Source organism: Ovis aries, chromosome 17, assembly GCF_016772045.2.
Source record: "Ovis aries strain OAR_USU_Benz2616 breed Rambouillet chromosome 17, ARS-UI_Ramb_v3.0, whole genome shotgun sequence".
NCBI classification, from domain to species: Eukaryota; Metazoa; Chordata; class Mammalia; order Artiodactyla; family Bovidae; genus Ovis; species Ovis aries.
In genome coordinates, this window is record NC_056070.1 from 56,572,192 (window position 1) to 56,590,665 (window position 18,474).

Here is an 18,474-nt window from a genome sequence, read left to right on the forward strand (position 1 = left end):
TTCGCACAAAGGCAATTAGCAAGGGCCTGCCACCTGGCTCTTCTAATTGCCCACACTCCTGAAAAGAAAGGAATGGCAGCTTTTTCTGAGGAAAGTAAAAACAACTCAACCATTAGGCCCACAAGTGTGCAGAGCAGGACTCCCCAAAGAATATCCAGAAGTTGCCAGGGATGGGAATCACATGACAAGATGGCAACACTGCCCCCGGAGAGACGAGGTCGGCTAACCAGGATGGCCCCTTGCCTGGCTCTCTGAGGACTGACCATTAATCTCCTAACATGAAATCAGATCTCTAGAAAAAAATGGGTTCAAATCCCATCTCCATCATTCACTAGCTGGGTAGCCTGGACCAAATCACACAACCCCGCTGGGCCTTGACTATGAATGGGAACAGTGACGGCACCAGCCTCACGGGGTTACTGTGGAGCCGAGAGAGAAAGCACCCAATTAGAGCTACTGACTGCTGTCCTTTATGAGCATACCATTGCCTCTGCCTATGCACCCTTCCCCCATCGCTTTCCCAATCTCACTAATTCTTATTTGTCCTCCAAGTTCAGGTGTTCAGGTGTCATCTCTTCCAAAAAGCCTCCCTGACCCCTTCAGGCTGAGTTGGGTGCCCTTGCCCTGTGCTCCTGGTTTGCACACGCTTATCTGTGCAGGTCAGGGTGCCTTGGTTGTGAGTGACAGAGACAGCCTCTGGCAAACTTAAGTAGCATGGGAGTTTATTGGAAGGATGTCAGAGCTCAAGAAATCAATGTGAGGTTGGAGAATGGGCCTTAAGAATGAACTAAGGATGCTCCAGGGAGCCAGAAAGTAGATTCTGGGCATGAGGTCACTGCTGGGCTGGAAATAGAACCTTGATCCTTTCAAGTGCCTTGTCCCTCTGCTCAGAATCAAATTCCATAGAGAAGGGTAGATAGGCCTTGCTAAGGGCACAGGCCAGGGTAGAGCAGAGCCTCCAATTACAGCCCATCTCTGGGGAGAGGTTAGCCCATCTCTGGGGAGAGGTTACCCCATAAAAGCATTGATCTGTGAAATATGACTGGGTGCAGGTTAGTGAGTGAACAACTGAAATCTGTCTCAAATGCAAGCAGGAATTTCATCTTATTTACCCCTCTCCGAGTCTCTAGCACTTTACTCGGTATCTCCACTAGTTTGAATGAATGTATGATGGGGAAACCACAGCCTTCGAGGCAAGCGGAGCCAAGGGTCCCCTTTGGGGACCAAGGGGGTTAATGGTTAGAAACCCGGACTTGGGAGTCAGACAGAGCTGAGTTCAAGTTCTAGCTCTGCCTCCTTTTTCACTTTGCTTTCTCTAACTGAGCAAATTGCTTTCTAGGCTTCAGTTTCCTTATCTGTAAAGGTATCTTTGTAAGTCTGTTGTAAAGATCCAAGAAGGTTCATGTAAAGAACTGATACAATGCCTGGGACATAATGAGGTCCCTAGGTAGTGAAGAACTCACCTGCCAACGCAGGAGACACAAGAGACGCGGGTTCAATCCCTGGGTGGGGAAGATCCCCTGGAGAAGGGCATGGCAACCCACTCCAGTATTCTTGCCTGGAGAATCTCATGGACAGGGGAGCCTGGAGGGCTACAGTCCATTGGGTCACAGAGTCAGACACAACTGAAGTGACTTAGCACACACGCACGCTGGGACATAATAAGTGCTCAATAAACCACACTCCTAATACTCTCTTGTTTTTATCACTGTTGTGATTACAGCAGGAGATGAGGGGGAGGGGAGAGATCTGCTAACGGAAATGTAGAGCCTTATGGAGAAGAAATCACTGTGATATGTGTGGGCCCTGTGGGAGGCCCCGAGATGACCCTGCCCCAAGGAAGCTCAGAGCAGAGCGAGGGAAACAGATGAATTCTCCCCTGAGACAGAGTGTAAAAGTCATAGTTTTAAAAAGTGGACAAACAGGAAACTAACATATGATGAAAAACATATGCAGCCAGTAGCAGCAGATGCAGGAAGAAGCAGAATTGAAAGTAGTCAAGGACTGATCTACTCAGCTCACTAAATTCTAGGGGTAATGATGAACACCCAAGTCCTGGGGAAGGGAGGAGACTGCTCCAGAAGCCACCTGAGGCTGGAACTTGAGTTGAGGTTTGAGTTAAGAGGCAAGAAGGAGGGCACTCCAGGCAAGGGGCATGGAAGGAACTCGAGTGTCAGGCCTTAGGAGGCTGTCTTAGCTCAGGCTGCTCTAACAAATGCCATAGGCTGATGGCTCCAATGATAGATACTCACTACTTACAGTTCTGAAAGCAGTTAAGTCTAAGATCAAGCTATCAGCAGATTCAGTTCCGGGTGAGGACTCTCTTCCTGACTTACAGACACCGTCTTCTCACTGTGTCCTCGTATGGTGGAGAGAGAATGAACTCCTGCCTCTTGCTCTTATAAAGGTACAGATCACACTATGGGGGCCCCACCCTCATCACCTCATCAAAACCTGCTTCCAAGTACCATCACATTGGGAACTACAGATTCAACATATGAATTTGGATGGCAAAGGGACACAAATATTCAGTCCATAACAGAGACCTAGGTTGTGGGCAGGGGGAGCTAAAACGGAGATGGTGATTCTGCAGCTGGCTCACATTTTTGGCAAATCCTGTCTCCTCTCAATATCTTTATTCCAGTTCAGATAGGGGCACCCAAACCTGGTCTTACAGCCAAAGCAGTTGCTGAGTGCAGGAATAGAATAGAGAACAGACTTGTAGGCTCAACGGGGGTGGGCGAGGGTGGAACGAACTGAGGGGGGAGCATTGGAGCACATACATTATCTGACGTGAAATAGACAGCTAGTGAAATTGCTGGATCACACAGGGGGCTCCACTCAGTGCTCTGTGACAACTAGAGGGGTCGGAGTGGGTGGGTGGGACAGAGACTTGAAGGGAGGGCTGCTATATATGTATATCAGCCAGTATACATATGTATATAAAGGGGATATATGTATAATGGCTGGTTCACTTTGTTGTATGGCAGGAAACAACATTGTAAAGCAATTATCCTCCAATTAAAAATTAAAACAGACCTTGTTCAAAGCCAAGGTCTAAAAATAGTAGTGAAAAAAAAAAAAAAGTAGCTGCTGAGGTTTCCCTCTATAATTCAGAACCCTGGCTCTGCCCATGATATACTAAAGCAGAATCTCCTGGGACACAGCTAGGAAATTTGGATTTTTTTCATTTCCTCAAGTGATTGTTCTTAATTGAGATAAAATTTATGTAATATAAAATTAACCATTTTCAAATGTATGACACGGGGGCACTTAGTACATTCACAGTGATATGCAACCACCACCTCTATCTAGTTTCAAAACGCATTCATCACCCTGAAAGGAAACTCCTCATCCATGAAAAGGAAACCCTCATATCCCACAGCCCTTTCCTCCAGCCCCCGGCAACCACTAACTGGCTTTCTGCCCGCATGAGTTCGCCTGCTCTCGTTATTTCATATAAGGGGAGTCATATAATACGAGTCCCTTTGTCTCTTCTTTCACTGCGCATCATGTTTTCAGGGTTCATCTGTGTGTGTGTGAAAGTCCATGGAATTCTCTAGGCCAGAATACTGGAGTGGATAGCCTTTCCCTTCTCCAGGGAATCTTTCCAACCCAGGGATCGAACCCAGGTCTCCCGCATTGCAGGCGGATTCCTCACCAGCTGAGCCACCAGGGAAGCCCAGGGTTCATCTATGTTGTAGCAAATGTCACAATGAGATGAAATTCTGACAACCTTCATCTATATTGTAGCAAATGTCAGAATTTAATTTCTTTTTATGCCTGAATACTATTCCGTTGTATGGATGGATCACATTTTGTTTGTCCATTGGTCCACTGATGGACAATTCAGGCTATCATCTTTCAGTGACTGTGAACAGAGCTGTCCTCCAAGTGATTTTGAGTTCATCGACTTGAGCGTTGTCATCTGGGAACTGCACTTAAGAAAACCAAAGTTCTCAGACTCAGTGTGCCTAAGGTCAGAATCACCCACAGTGCTCCCTGAAAACACACATGCCAGCACCCTACTTCCAGATACTTTGACCCGGTAGATTTGGGTGGGCCTGGAAACCTTCATTTTCAATGAGGTCCCACCCTTCACTCTCCCAGCTTTTCGTACAAATGACCAAACTACTGTTCTGTAAGAAACTTTAAAGAAGGAAGGCATCCGTGTTTGAATTGTGGGTACATTTTTTTTCTTTTTTTTTAAACACTTGCCAATGTCAAATATTCAATAGTGAGCATGTTTTATATTCAAAGTTATTTTAAGTATTAATGAATTTTTTCAAAAAGGAAAAGGATCTAATGGCCTGCCTGATTCCTAGCCCCTGCCTCTCTCCAGTCCCCTCCCTGCACCAAAGAAGGCTTCCTGAGCCCCTCCAGTGCTCTCCCAAGCTCAGGCTCTTTCTAAAAGCACACACACACATTATGAAAGCCACCCTCTTATTTCTATGCATGGGACACTTTTGCCTACGGCATGTCATACAATTTGCTTACTTACTGTGTGCTTTTTGGAGCATCTAAAGAAATCAAAGCTTGGATCTCTGTTTGTTTTCTTACAGATAATGATATTCTCCCACCACCTAAGTTAATAGATTGAGGCTTGCAGGCATTTATGAGTGGTGTTTTTAATATGGTGCTGGAATATTTGCCCTATAAATTCTTAAGAACAGACTTATAGATTGCCTATTACCAGCATTATGGACTATTAATAAATCAGTTACAGGCACGTATTTTTTTTTTTTTGAAATTGCATTTTCCCTTTATGTTCACATTCTAAGCACCTAAAAATCATAGAGAGACAGAACATTCATGTTGGATGAGCACTGCAATTTCCTACTGAGAGATGGCAGGGGAGCGGAGTTGACAGCTAGGTCTGCAAAGGCAAACAGTCTGGAGCAAGGAAGAAAGAGGAGCAAGAGGCGCCCAGCAGCTGGGTGTTGTTGCAGCGTTTCAGAGTCGCGATCCGTCTCCCAGTCTCCTCGGGCAGCAAGGCTCAGGCTGCCGGTGTCACTGGGGTTCTGTCACCGTAAATCCCCCCAGTAGTGCTCTACTCAGGACTCTTTGTGTTAACCTTGCATTTAATGCTATGCTGCCTTGCGTGGACAGTCACGTCAGCCTCGCTGGGACTCCAGCAATACTCAGTATGGTCACATGGGAGGATGGATCCAAGTTTCTACAGCTCCACAGCCCCTTCTCCCGCAGGGGGAACCCTGGGCCTCCTTCAAGTCTCCTATCCCAGTCTGGAAGTTCGGGGGTCCCTGGGGCTGATGATGCATTCACATCCAGCATTTCAGGCAGCTGCTGTTTCCCCACCCTCCAGCCCTACCTGCACAGCACTGCTCCCCAGCTGTGGGACTCAGCGCTCCCTTGACTGGCATTGACCTCCCCGAAGATGAGCATCATTCACCCCTCAGCCCGCCCCACGGGAGGAACCCCCAGCACTGGTGCTGGGCCACGGTGTCATACACTTTGCATTTTACACATATGGCCCTTTGCTCTCACCAGTGCCAAGTCCGCTATGAAGAAAGTCAAAGCCTCATTTAGGTTTTTTGTTTGTTTGTTGTTTTTATCAGATCCCCTCTTTTCTTCCAACCCCAATCTTCCTGCTGGGACCAAGTCCCTAAGCCCATGGACTGTTATTCTCATCAGCAGGTCCACTGGAACAGAGCCCTCTGTCACCTCACAGTCTAGTCTCTTCTTGCTGAGCCTCCCCTGTGGTGCGACACTCTTGTGTGTGCATGTCTGCTGTGTCCAAACACCACTCCAGAATTTTGTTCCCAGAATCCTCCAGTGCAACTCAGTCGATTCAAAGAGATACAGGGAAGAGCCATTTCTGGCATCACACACCCCGTGTGATATAAAAAGATGCGGCTACATGCTCTTACAAACCAGCTCCATGTTTCGATGGCCTAAAACAATTAGGGTTTATTTCCCGCTGACCTCATAGTCTGATGCAGATGGACAGGCTTTTCTGGTGGCTCTCCTCCAGGTGATGACTCAGGGATCCAGGCTCCTTTCATCAGGAGTTGCTGTGATCTTGAATATCTGACCTCCACAGTCACTGTAGAAGTGAGGGGAGAGGAACTATCAAAGAGATGCTCACATTTTAGCCAAGGGGCTAAATCACAGTCAGTGGGGGTCCAACATAACTGCAAAGAGAGCTGGGAAATTTGATGTGTGCCTCAGAAGTGGCGATGGGATTGTTGGGGCATCTAGCCGGTCTCTGCCATCTACTCACTTTCCACTTTGGCTCAGCCAGGAATCCAGACACATGTGGATTCCCAAAGATCTTGTATATTTTTTATATTGGATTGGCCACAAAGTTCATTTTGGTTTTTCCATATGATGTAACAGGGAAACTTGAATGAACTTTTTGGCTAATCCTATCGATCTATCTGGATTCTCAGGCGGCTCCATGGTAAATAACCCACCTGCCAATGCAGGAGATAAGGGCTCAATCCCTGGATCTGGAAAATCCCCTGGAGAAGGAAATGACAGTCTCGTATTCTTGTCTGGGAAACCCTATGGACAGAGGAGCCTGGCAGGCTACAGTCCATGGGGTCACAAAGAGTCAGACACAGCTGAATGACTAAGCATACACACATCTATCTATCTATTTATCTATCTATCTATCTATCTATCCAGAGAATGCTGACAAATATAATACAAACATCTAGGATGCATCAAGAGCTAAAAGCTGTATATTATCTCATTTAAAACCCACAAAAACCACATGAGATTATTTTGATAATTGTCCCCAGGCCATACAGTATCAACGGTATAAACTGTATCTGAGACAAGGCAAGAGATTCTAAAGCCCTTGCTGGTGACTGCTACTCGAAGGAATACACAGTAAAAGCTGTCTTCTTTGAACACCCTGCTCTACGAAATGTCCCAGATCCTCCTAACAGGACTGCTACTAGAAGGATCTGAGCCAGTTCTGGGTGGAAGGAAGGGGTAGTGGGAAGCACCCACCCTCCTGTGTGCTAGCGGCAGGTCCATGTAAAGCGAGCTGCACTGCCATCCTGGGACACATAGTCTTGTCAGTCCATACCTCTAGTCCTCAAGCCCCCAGTCTCCCAGCTTCTCACCCACACCATAGCCCTGGAGATTTGGGCAATATCTCTAGCCCAATCCTATCCCCAACCTCCTCCTTTTCAGGTCGGGTGCTTCTTGGGGCCAGCCCCTACACATCCTGTCCCAAGCTCCCAGCCAGAATTGGACCAAATGACAATCAACCAGGAGAGTTGAGACTCCTGAGAAGCTTCCCAAACTATCCCCCACCAGGCACCTGTTACTGAATCAGAATATTCCCCAGTGGAATCACACCTTGGATGGATAAAATGCTGTTAACAATGCTCCTTCAAGAGAAAGTCCCTCGCGTGGAGTTGCAAAGTTCGCTTATCAAATGAGCTCATTGATTCATCCAACATCATCGATGCGTACAGGAACTCAGGATTGGGGATACCTTGTGACAAGAGTGTCCCCTTAGAGAGCAGCAGGCAGAGTGCCCCAAGATAAGGACACAGGAAATGGGTGGATGGAAATAGGTAGCACCTGATCTGGTCATGAGACTCCAGAGTGAGGATGATCCGAGGCATTCAGGGAGCACCAGGGACTTCTCTGGTGGCTCAGTGGCTGAGATTTCACACTCCCAATGAAGGGGGCCCAGGTTCAATCCCTGGTTGGGGAACTAGATCCCACATGCCAAAACTAAGACCTGTGAGCAGCCACATAAATAAATATTTAAATAATTTTTTTCTTTTTTATTAAAAGGAGGCACCAAAAAGCTCTGGGTATGAAACACAGGAAGCTAGAGAGGGATTATTTGTCCTTTGTCCTCCAGCCTCTGTCACAGCCACTGGCCTATTTCTTGAAGATAAGGTCTGGGGTTTAAAACCAGAGGCTTTCAATTTGCATAGATGGAAAGCCCTCATCGGCAAGGTCACTCAGCACAGTGGAAAGACTGGACTGGAAGGCAGGAGCCTGGCTCTGGTGCTGACTGCCAGCCTAGTGATGGCAGGTCTGCAGCGCATCTCCGACATCTGCTGCATTGGCAGGCAGATTCTTTAGCACTGAGTCACCTGGGAAGCCCCTCAGATACTTGTACTTGTAGCTGTGTTCAATTCTTACTGAGCTTGAGCCAGTTCATTAATGCTTTTTAAAAGTAGTATTGATTGAGCATGTACTTTGTGACAAGCATGTACCAAGCACATCACATCTATTCTCTCCAATTTCTCACAAAAACTCATTTCATAAAGGTAAATGTTGAGGCTCAGGCAGGGTAAGTAATTTGCTCAAGGTGAAACAGCATTAATCTGACCTCTAGAATCTGGGCTGTTGACCATGACCCTTGCTTCCCTTTCCCGAGCCTCAGTTTCCCTATCTGCAAAATGAGACAGCAGGAGGCCGTGTTGTAAAGGAGATAAGGCTTTGATAAAGGTAAAGAATTTGAATAATTTTGGAGAAACTCCAGCTCAAATCCTGCTTTTACCACTTGGTGCTGTGTGACTTGAGGAAGTAACTAAACCTCTCTGAGCGCCAGATTCTTCTTCAAAAGCTGGGGACCATTAGGGAACCTGCCTCATTGGGTTGTCTTAAAGATTAGAGGTCAGGTAAAGATTCCCTGGTGGCTCAAACAGTAAAGAATCCACCTGCAATGCGGGAGACCTGGGTTCAATCCCTGGGTTAGGAAGATTCTCCTGGAGGAGGGCATGGCAACCCACTCCAGTAGTCTTGCCTGGAGAATCCCGTGGACAGAGGAGCCTGGTAGGCTATACAGTCCATGGGGTCGCAAAGAGTCGGACACAACTGAGTGACTCAGTACAGCACAGCGCAAAGCTGTGAACAGGGAGACCGGCGCGGAGCAGGCGCTTCTCTGTGACTGAGATCACCGCCCCTCTCCCTTCTAGCACAAGCTCTCCATGACTTTGGTGTCTGATTGCACAGCAGCGAAATAGCTGACATCCTTCCCTGGGGAGAAGCACTCCTGTGGTTTTCCACATACAGATGACAAATTGAATATAGGAATTTTTCATCTGAAACTATTTTAAAAAAACAACTGTTTACAACTTGGTTTACTCCCGGCAAGGGTTAGACCAAGGCATCCAGCCCCTCCATGTCACGGGTAATAGAGGAGAGAGAGAAGGGAATCACTCTCCAGGGTGCTTTGCCGGACTCCACAGCTAAGCTCGAAACTTAAAAACCTGCAAATAGGAGGGAAAAGGGTTGGTGGGGGGTGGGGGGGGGGGGGGGGGGGGGGGTGGGGTTGGTGGTGAGGGGAACGCAGAAATAAGAAGCAGCAGGTTCCAGGGAGGTTATATAAAAACAATGAAATCGTAATATTTTCCACGACAGATTTCATCAGTGCCGCCTGAGTGCATTCTATTAAACCTCATTTATTAAATTTTGAGGAACATAATTTAGATATAAGATCCTGGACAAACAGTTTTGCAGGATAGCGGACCCGGACGCATCGCCGTCCCCCCATGCGTGGAGAACACGCTGGCGTTTTTCATCTTGATGGCCTCACGGGGCTCGCCCTCTACAGCTTGTGTGGGGGAAGGAGGCAGTGAGATGAGAGGATGGAAGGGGCTCCATGCTGGTATCTGCTGCCTTTCTCCCCCTCAGCAGCCGTTTGGAGGTGTCAGGCTTCCTGCCCTGTAGCATAAACATCTCTGAAGTTGATCGCGCAGGCTTAGCTGTATTCAGGAATCCGTGGGCTGAGAGGAAATAGGTGCAAAGGTGCCAAAAAAGCAACATACGCACAGCATAAATCACTTACTTGGTTATCTAAGGGTCTCCCCTGAGCCTCCCAAGATTCCTCCTACCCACCTGGAGAACCTCATTTGCAGAGATTTACAAAGCAGGACTTGACCAGGGTCTTCCCAATGGATGAAACAGACGATATTTGCATTCGGGGATTTCCAGGTCACTAGGAAGTCTCCTTATCCCCTCTCAAACTCCCAGCCCAACACACTTCCCCTCACCTCTGCCCCTTGCTTTCTAATGGGTAAAATGTCTCTTTGTAGTCTTCCCTGATGGTGCAGTGGATAGGAATCCACCTACCAATTCAGGGAACATGGGTTCGATCCCTGGATTGGGAAAACCCCACCTGCCACAGAGCAGCTAAACCCATGTGTAACTACCAAGCCTGAGCGCTGCAGCTACTGAAGCCAGCAAGCCTGGAGCCTTTGTGCTCCGCAACAAGAGAAGCCACTGCAGTGAGAAGCCTGTGCACCACAGACAACAGTGGCCCACACTCGCCACGCGAAGACCCAGCACAGCCAAAAATAAGCAAATAAATTAAACAGCCCTTTGCGAAAACCAAAGCGGTTAAGGCAGGCTGGAGACTCTAGGTTATCTCATTTACTCCTCTCCTCAGCCCACTCAGGCTATGGCTAGTGATCCTGCTTCACAGAGGAAAACACAGACTTGGATTGGTGAAGCAGCTTTGCCAGGTTCACTCAGTGACTAAGTGGCAGAACCAGGAATCCAGGCCCAGGGGATGCTGTATACGACTTGAACACTCTTTGAATGGCAGGACACAGCACATCGATGCTCAGATATAGGAAATGCAGAAGCCTTTGTCACTGACAGCTCCAAATGAGAGAAAGCCACCGTGCAGGGCCACCCAGGGGTTGCACCCTGGGTGCACTCCAACAGCAAACTGGAGTTGCCGTAGGGACATCTGATGTGTGGCAAGCACAGCAGGCCTGTCTGGGTCTCTGAGGTTCCCTGTGGACCATCTAGTGCTTGCTCTGGCATGACTGGGGCAGACGCACCATGACCCCAGAGTGTGAGAGCCCTATAATCAGTTGCTCAAGAAGATGAACTGGCAGCCTTCAAAAAGGGCCTCAAATCTGAGTCAAGACAGGGTTCAGTCCCTGGGTAGGGAAGATTCCCCTGGAGAAGGAAATGGCTCCCCACTCCAGCATTCTTGCCTGGAGAATCCCAGGGACAGAGGAGCCTGGTGGGGTACAGTCCATGCGGTCGCAAAGAGCTGGACACAACTGAGCGACTAACACTATACACACACACATATATATATTAATATTATATATATAATGTGTGTATAGACCATACATGTTGAAGCTGAGTCTAATTCTAAATCCCACACACTCTTCCTCCCTCTGTGCTGAAAACACCTATAAACCTTGGGGTCACCTATCCTCAAAACATTCACTTGGTCACCACATCTTGTTGGCCCCAACATGTCTTGAAAAGTCTCTTGGATCAGTCCCCGGCTTGAGAAACACATGCTCAGATCTCTTTCATGAACTGTAAGGCCCTGCAAGAGAGCATCATGGGGCTAAGAGAAAGGAAGGGAGCTCAGAGGTCAGCCTATGTGTCAAATAATGGCAGTACTACTTGTTAGCCTCATGACCTCAGATATCTGTCTCCCACTGAGCCTCACCCACACCTGCCAAATGGGAATCAGAGGACGGTCACCACTACTGATGGCCAGGAGGGATGAAGGCAGATTTTCTATCGGCCATCCTGGCAGAGAGTTCATCCTTCCTTAAGATACTCAGTGCTGCTGCTGTGATTCTGTCTGCTCCACACAAACCTGCATTTCAATCTCACTGGCCACACTCTCCTCCCCACACACCACCGTGCTCCTCCTTACCTCTCTACCTTAGCTGGAATGTTTTCCTCTATACCTTTCCCGCTTCCCACATGCCCTAGTCATCCTTCAGGGCTCACCCCCATCGTCTTCTCCTTTGTGAAGCCTTCTGGGGCCTCTCTTGAGAGTCCCTTGGACTGCAAGGAGATCAAACCAGTCAATCCTAAAGGAAATCAGTCCTGAATACTCATTGGAAGGACTGATGCTGAAGCTGAAACGCCAATACTTTGATCACCTGATGGGAAGAACTGACTTATTGGAAAAGACACTGATGCTGGGAAAGATTGAAGGCAAGAGGAGAAGGGGATGATAGAGGATGAGATGGTTGGATGCCATCACCAACTCGATGGACACAAGTTATGGACATGAGTTTAAGCAAGCTCTGGGAGTTGGTGGTGGACAGGGAAGCCTGGTGTGCGACAGTTCATGGGGTTGCAGAGTTTGACACAACTGAGCGACTGAACTGAACTGGAGTTTCTGCCCAGCCCAGCAGAATCCACCTCTCCCTGCTCAGCACTCCCTCCCACTCCATCAAAGTCTGAACACAGTTACCTGGTGAGAAGGAAGTCAAGTTCCTACCTAGCTCCCCCACAGTGAGCTTTGTGAGGAAGTACAGAACCTTATCATACAGTGGAGTGGTAGCTGGCTTGATGGATTAGTCAGGGTCCTCCAGAGAAACAAAACCAACAGGACAAATAGATATACATTTATATATACAGCTTCCCTGGCAGCTCAACTAGTAAAGCATTGGCCTGCAATGCAGGAGACCCTGGTTCAATTCCAGGGTCAGGAAGATCCCTGGAGAAAGGATAGGCTACCCACTCCAGTATTCTTGGGCTTCCCTGGTGGCTTAGCTGGTAAAGAATCCACCCACAATGAGGGAGACCTGGGTTTGATCCCTGGGTTGGGAAGATCTCCTGGAGGAGGGCATGGCAACCCACTATAGTATTCTTGCCTGGAGAGTCCCATGGACAGAGGATCCTGACAGGCTATAGTCCATGAGGTCACAAAGAGTCAGTATATAGCCAGATAGATGGACAGATAGCTAGTTTATCTATATATAGACTATAGATGTATATCTATCTATCTATATATCTGTATGAAGATTCTTATTATAGGGATAGGCTCATGAGATTATGATCTGCCCTCTACAAGCTGGAGACCCAAGAGAGCCAGTGGTGTAATTCAATCAAATTCCAAAGGCCCGAGAACCAGGCACATCAATGTCCAAGGACAGGGGAAGTCAACAGCCCACTTCAAACAGAGAGAGAGTAAATTCACTCTTTTTCCATCTTTCTGTCATATTCAAGCTCTCAATACATAGGATGATGCCCACCCATGTGGTGGGCACATCTTCACTCAGTCTATGAATTTCAATGCTAATCTCTTCCTGAAACACCCTCACAGACACATGCAGAATTAATGCCTTAGCAGCCAAGCTGACACTTGAAATTAACGACGGATGATGTACCTCTGAGTTAGCTGCCTTCCCTTTCTCGTCTCACTCCTCCACTCCCTCACCTCACTCCTCTCCTTGCACTCAAATTCTTGTCTTAGGGGCTGCTTCTGGGAGAATCCAAATTGACACATAGTCCCCACTAGTTGTGAGATCTCGAGCATGTTACTTAAATTCTCTGTGCCTCAGCCTTCTTGTCTGTAAGTGAGAATACTTTTACTTGTGGAATTATGAGGATGAGATGAGCTAAACTGAGCTTGGAAAAATGCCTGAAAATAGAAATCACTATAAATATTAGGTATTATTATTCTCAAGGTCTAGCAAAGGACCTGGCATATGCTAAGGCTTCTGAAAATGTTTGCTGATTAAAGCACATTGAGTCTCTCAGGATGGAGGAAAAGCTGTATATTACGCCTTTTCACTCCACGTTAGTCAGGGTCTTCCGGTTGCCAAGAACTCAGTCAAGCTAACACAAGCAAGGCAGTCTGTTTGAAGGATGCACCTGCAGGAACAGAGACAGGCATCTCTAGGAAACTGCAGAACCACCAGCCAGGCAGACCATACCAGGAGCATAACTGGTAAACACGATGGTGGCTCAGATTCCCTGAACAGCGCTGTGTGGTAGTCACTCAGTCATGTCCGACTCTTTGCAAACCCACAAACTATAGCCCAACAGGCTCCTCTGTCCATAGGATTCTCTAGGCAAGAATACTGGAGTGGCTTGCCATTCCCTTCTCCAGAGAATTGTCCTGACCCAGGGAATGAACCCTGGTCTCCTGCATTGCATGAAGATTCTTTACTGTTTGAGCTATAGGAACAGCACTAATGAATAGGTTATCTTGTCACCCTCCTTGAGTGGCAGAATGTTTTTGTATCTTCCCTCCAGAGACCTATCGCTCACACGGCTCATCTGCTCCCTCTGTCTTGCCTCTCTTTGTACAACTGTCTGGTTCCACGGAGGTCTCTGAGTTTCCAGTCACATCTCTTTCCCCTGTGAGTTCTGATCCAGGTGAAAAATAGTCATAGGAGTCAAACTGGGATGAAGACATCAGCTCTGGTGTGATAAAGCTATGCTGAGAAACACGGTATAGACTTGTGACAAGAGGCAAGGATTCCACTCCTTCCCCCACCTCCCAGTCTAGACCTTGATTCTTCCCTGCTTTCTAGCTGATCTGCCCCCGCATCCACTGAGCAAGAAAAGACTAGACAGGGGAGGGTATACAGGTCATCTCACTACCCAGGAGCAGGAGCCGAAAACAGATGTTCCTAACAGCAGGGCGACTATGAAACCAGTTCTTGAAAGAGACTGATCTGACCACTCTCAAACCTGTTCCCACCCTCACCGACAGATCATCTCTTCACCACCATTGGTAGAGTGAGAAGAGCAGGGGGAGGAGGTGGGATGGAGTGATACCCTCTCTGATACTTTCAAAAGCGTAGAAAATGTTATTTTAATGGACTATGGCAGACTAACTCTGGTAAATACTGTTTTACTTATAAATCCTAAAGCAGGTTTGACTGTATCTTATTTAGAGGGAAAAAAAACTTAAAAAAATAATAAAGTACATAGATTTAAAACAACACAATGTAAAAATACTGTGTATAGAAACACCGAATAGTAGAGAGTGTTGCAGATTGTGGTAAATGAGCTTACGTGTCTATTCTGAAGGGCATACACAGATTCCATGTGACAGGGGCTCTGTGCGTTAAAGGTATACAGAAATTCTCAGGATTTACAAAACTCTTTGTCTCCTGTGACCGAGGTCAATGTCAAAACAAATAATCTAAAGGTTTCCTGGATTCCTGTACCTCCCGGAGCTGTTGACTTTATGGCCATCACTGAACAGGCAGGAAGCCTGGGGCAAAAAGAGAGATTTTCTATAGTCTTGGATAGGTCTTGTGACCCTAGCCAGTGTTTAGGCGGGCATGGTCTTAATTGTTCTCCAGTTTTTGCTGCTACTGTAGCAGGTTTGACCCTACCAGGACATGGAAAGTAGGAGATAGTTGTGTTGATACAGGGTTGGTTGACTTTCCCGAAGAAATGGCAGATCCAGATTTTTATGTCGAACCATTTTGTCTCTTAACAGCTTTATTGGTTTATACTTGGAATAGAATAAACTGCAGTTAAATTGTGAAGCTTGCTAGGTGGTTCAGTGGTAAAGAATCCCTGTTAAGCAAAAGCTGTGGGTTTGATCCTTAGTCAGGAAGATCCCCTGGAGAAGGAAATGGCAACCCACTCCAGTATTCTTGCCTGGAAAATCCCATGGACAGAGAAGCCTCAGGGGCTACAGTCCATGGGTCACAAAAGTTTTGGGCATGACTTAGCAACTAAACAACAAATGGAAGACTAGGCAGGGGAGGGATGAAACTTTTTTTCCTTGAAGCTAGTAACTGACCAACATTGCCTATGTCACTAGTCCAGTTTCCCAGGATAGAGGACCTGACTGGCCCAGGGACTCATCTTCATCTCTGAATAGCTAGTCTATGAACTGCTACCTCAAAGGCAATTGGTCAGCCTACCCCTTAGTGCAAGCTGAAATTACCCTGTTCATTTATTTGTTTATCATCTGCCCATACCCCAACTAGGATGTTCCTGAGGAATGGGAGTCTTGTCTGGTGTGGCCTTTGCTTCATCCCCAGCATCTAGAAAGGTGCATGACACAAAGTAGGAGCTGGATAAATACTTACTGAGCATAAGACTGAGTGACTGATTAATGCAACAAATACATGAATGAATGAACAAACCTAATAGGTTTATAAAAATCCCTACCTACATCCTCGAAGCCTCTCCTCTATCACTCAGGGAACCCAGCTCTAGCCCGCAGCTTATTTAGCCCATGGAGCAAAGTCCCTCAGGTAACGAGACCCCACTCACCTAGAAGACAATTGAGTTTCTATTGTCATGATAGCGTGCCTCTGATCCTCATAAAAGCAACTCAGCCAAATGTTCCTTCCAAACACTGGAATCTTTTTGAGAGATGTTCTGGCCAACATAATTTCCCCTGTCTTATTCTATTTGCAGTGATTTTTTTTTTTAGTCCCTCTTGAAACTGGACCACTGCCCTGATTACCTGCTTCTTAATCCAACTCTCTCTGCACCAGTACCCTTGATTAACGCATTTCCCAAAGACAATAAACTTCCTCCAGCTCACAATCCAGGGCATTATTTAACAGAAACCTAAATCCAGCACGCTAATGAAAACAGCTATTGCAAATAATCCTTTAAAGGGATTTTAACTACCCAGTACCTACTAAAACTGATGCAAATTAATGACCTTTTGGAGGTTTCTAAAAATCCACTATTCTTTTACCCAGAATGGAGAATCAATGAGGTCACAGATAATAAGAAGCACCAGGACAAGTCAGTCCCAAGTTTCATCACTGCTGAGCCTGACAGTGTTAGAAGGGGACAGTGCCTTGAAGAGCTCAGAAGAACAAGGACATCAGCATTGCTGAGATAGACACAGATGCCCCAAAGGAAGGGACTTTGTCCCAATTTCCTCGCATTGGTCAGAGGGACTGGGAAACTTAAAAGTTGAGCTGCACTCATGAGTAAGTAAGACCTTCTGGTTGACTGTGCAGATCAGAGATAATATATGAGCAGTGCCAGCACATAGCAGATGCTCAGTAAAGGCTAAATGCTGTTAAGAAAGGCACACACTGGTGCCATGAGAGTAGGGACCTGGAGAAAGAGGATCAGACCAGAAGCAGGGATGTCTAGGCACCAAAAAGAGTTTTGTGCTGTAAGCAAATTGGAGGCTCTGGAGCACTGAGTTTTGTAGCTCCAGGACATGGGTTTAAGGGCCTCTACGAAGGGTCAGTTTAGGAAGGTCCTAAGTTAGCTGGGTGGCTCAGTGGTAAAGAATACACCTGCAACCCAGAAGACACAGGAGACGTAGGTTTGATCCCTGGGTTGGGAAGATCCCCTGGAGGAGGAAATGGCAACCCACTCCAGTATTCTTGCCAGGAAAAATCCCATGGACAGAGGAGCCTGGTGGGCTAGCAGGCATGTAATTTAGTTGACTAGTTGAGAGGGAAGAACAGAAGCTTCCCCTAAAGGGAAGAAGACCTCTCCTGAGGCCAGGGTGAATCTCTCCAATGCTGAGAGTCTACACTGAACCAGAAGAATCTTTCCTTGAATTCCTCTTCAAATTCACAGTGATTTACAGCTTTAGGTTCACCTCCTCCAGGAAGCACTACTAGACTTTTGCAAGCTACATACTGCTTTTCCCTTCTCTATATCCCTATGACATTCACAATCTGCAGCAAACAGTCTAGGCTGCTTTTCTCACTTTACACCTTACTGGTTTCTGGTAAGGAGTTTCCCAGGTGGCACTAGTGGTAAAGAACCCATCTGCCAATGTGAGATCCTGAAGCCCTCTTGAGGGTTCAGACTGTAGCTCGTAGCCTCATGTATCCCTCACAGTTATGTTTTTAATCTAGGGCTTCTCATGCTGTAATATGCACATGAATGCCCTGGAGATCTCTTGAACCTGTACATACTGATTCTGCAGGTCTGGCATAGGCCCAGTGACTCTGCATTTCTAACAGGCTTCCAAGTGATGTCGTTGCTACTTTGAGTAGAAGGATGTAGAGCATCTTACCAACATTGTTTCTTCAAACTTTTAATGCGTTACATATCTGAAAAGATAACAAGTCTACTCCAGGAGTTCTCTGAGCCTTTAGTGGGTATTATGGACATCAAAGAAGAAGTTATGGTGGGCAGTGTCTCCCAACAGAAGCCTCTGTTCAAGGGCCTGTCCTATAGCATTTATCTCATTATCAGACACACGTCAGCTGCTAATAATAAGAGCAAATATTAGTGTATCCTCACTACAGGCCAAGCATTTTATATATATCATCTTATATAATTATTCCACTGAACTCTGTGAGGTACATACTATAGGGCTCTTCATTTTAGAAGAGGAGATGGAAGCTAAGAGGAGTTAAGCCATGTGCCCAGGTGTGTGTGGTAGAGTCAGGAATTGAACCCCATTAGTTTTGACTCCAGGGTCCTCCATTTTAACCACTGCACTTGATCTCTAAGCCTGGGCCCACAAATCTTCCTTCTGCCATGAATTATGTTTAAGGTCCTAACTTGGTGAGGGCGGACCTCTTTCTCAACAGCAATCAGTGTTGTCTAGGTGTTCTTTTTTTTGTTGTTTTTCCACAGCTATGAGATTTTTTCCCCCTATGCTGAACATTTACTAATCACATATACGAAAGAAAAACAGCACACTTCTGTTTCAGCTCAGAATGTGTCTGCCTGCAAGTCAAGAGGACAAACAGGTGTGTATTCTCATACTACAAGATGTCCAGAGATGTTGTTGTTCAGTCACTAAGTTGTATCTGACTCATTGTGACCCCACGGACTTCAGCATACCAGATG

The 18,474-nt window shown here is 46.7% G+C and overlaps 1 long non-coding RNA gene across 1 annotated transcript in view; it reads right to left on the reverse strand.

Annotated features, from left to right (window-relative positions):
• LOC132658064 (uncharacterized) overlaps positions 1-18,474 on the reverse strand; it is a 258,440-nt gene that overhangs the window by 130,603 nt on the left and 109,363 nt on the right. The window contains exon 2 of the long non-coding RNA XR_009597069.1: positions 5,944-6,064. This is a non-coding gene — a long non-coding RNA (uncharacterized LOC132658064). The remainder of the gene's footprint in view (positions 1-5,943; positions 6,065-18,474) is intronic.